Source organism: Chrysochloris asiatica, unplaced genomic scaffold (genome assembly GCF_000296735.1).
Source record: "Chrysochloris asiatica unplaced genomic scaffold, ChrAsi1.0 scaffold00120, whole genome shotgun sequence".
NCBI lineage: Eukaryota > Metazoa > Chordata > Mammalia > Afrosoricida > Chrysochloridae > Chrysochloris > Chrysochloris asiatica.
The window spans coordinates 2625802-2627608 of record NW_006408638.1 but is presented as its reverse complement, the minus strand read 5'-3'; the positions used below and the strand labels follow the sequence as shown (position 1 = coordinate 2627608).

At 45.0% G+C, this 1807-nt stretch overlaps 1 protein-coding gene across 2 annotated transcripts in view; it reads right to left on the bottom strand.

The window, feature by feature from the left end:
* Positions 1–1807, bottom strand: part of ST3GAL6 (ST3 beta-galactoside alpha-2,3-sialyltransferase 6) — a 57642-nt gene that overhangs the window by 16105 nt on the left and 39730 nt on the right. The window lies entirely within an intron of this gene.

The following is a 1807-nucleotide window of genomic DNA, read 5'->3' as shown; positions in this document are numbered from 1 at the left end:
TAGTCTGTCTTCATCTGGATGCTCATCTGAAACCTGTCCACTTGGGTGACCCTGCTGGTATTTAAAATACCTGTGGCATAGCTTCCAGAATCACAACAACTCACAAGCCACCACAGTACGACAAACTGACAGACGACTGGTGGAGCATGGGGGTAGAGGTAGCTGAGCTATCGCTTTCCTGATCAATTTCAGAGATTAGGTTTGTGGTCAGGAATACTTTGCTGAGGCTCCAGGAATGTGAACCTTGGGGGCGTGGTGGCCTGTCCTCTTGGACCTTCCCCTGCACGTCTGGTGTCTTTGGAGTCAGCATAGTACCATGCTGGAGATCCTGGGCCAGGATGGATGCTGTGGCTCCCAGAGCACCTGGTCTCAGGGCAAGGTTAACCCTTCTTTTGACATGACTGTAGCCTCCAGCCTTGATTAGGGCAGTTTATCAACAGGCACCATAATTAGAGATCTTGCTCCTCTACCCACCCCCAAACCCCATGCTAGAGGAGCAGTATCTCTAATTATGGTGCCTGCTGATAGCTGCCCTAATGAAGGGTGGAGGCTACAGTCATGTCAAGTACCCCAGGAGCCACAGCATCCATCCTGGCCCAGGATCTCCAGCATGGTACCATGCCGACTCCAAAGACACCAAGGCATGCTGGGGAATGTCCATGAGGACAGGCCACCATGACCCCAAGGTTCACATTCCTGGAGCCTCAGCAAAGTACACCTGACTCACAAACCTAATCTCTGAAATTGACCAGGAAAGAGATAGTTCAGCTCAGTCCCAGACACAACAAATTCCATAAACACTGTTCAGCAGCACAGTGACGAGTCAGTGGAATACAGTTAGTTATCGAGTCCGAGATTATGCACAGCCCAAAATGACATCTTAAGAATAGCTACCACATGTCATACACATGACACATCAATGGATCCCTACTCTGGATCAAGAGTAATCCTAGGAACACCTCCAAAGACTTTCTAATGTTATACAAGGGGGCAACAAAAAGTCTGTGGAAAAATTAAGTTGAAAGATAACAGAATTTTTCTACAAATTTTTTGAAGCCCCTTTGTGTATGTTCCTATAAAAAAATATGAACCTTTGCAATATACCTTACTAAGAAAACACGAAATTTTCATTGACACAAGGCATTGGCAAATTTTTCCTACTGTCCCTTCCAATGAAGAGAAAAGGGGGAAGTTGGGAGCTTCAGGTAGATATCTTCTACAGTATCCTCAATAATTACTTAACAAACACAGACAAATACCTTGAGCTAAGCCGCCAGTCTCCTTTTGAGATGACTCCTGTATATGGTCCCAATAGTTTCAAAATATTTTTTTAAATGTAAATAAATCATAAATATTACCTCACTCAAGAGAATATCAGTTCTAATCTCCACTCATATGGTCTGCAAGGTTAGTGGTTCAAAAGCACCAAATACTCTGCAGAAGAAAGATGAGTCTGTCTGCTCCCATAAAGATTTACAGTCTTGCGTTTTTAGCGCCATCTGCTCGCTGCGCCACCTTTTGCTCCTCCTGCCGCTGCTACCACCCTGAGTCACTGCCTGTGCAGCTGCGCCGCCTTGCTCCGTGCTCTAGCTGACGATGATTTGGAGTTCTTACTGAACAACATGGCAGACATTGACAACAAAGAACAGTCTGAACTTGATCAAGTGTTGGACGATGATGAAGAAATAGAATTAGAAGAAGAAGAAACTGGTGAAGAAACAAAAATCAAAGCACGTCAGCTGACTGTTCAGATGATGCAAAATCCTCAGATTCTTGCAGCCCTTCAAGAAAGACTTGATGGTCTGGT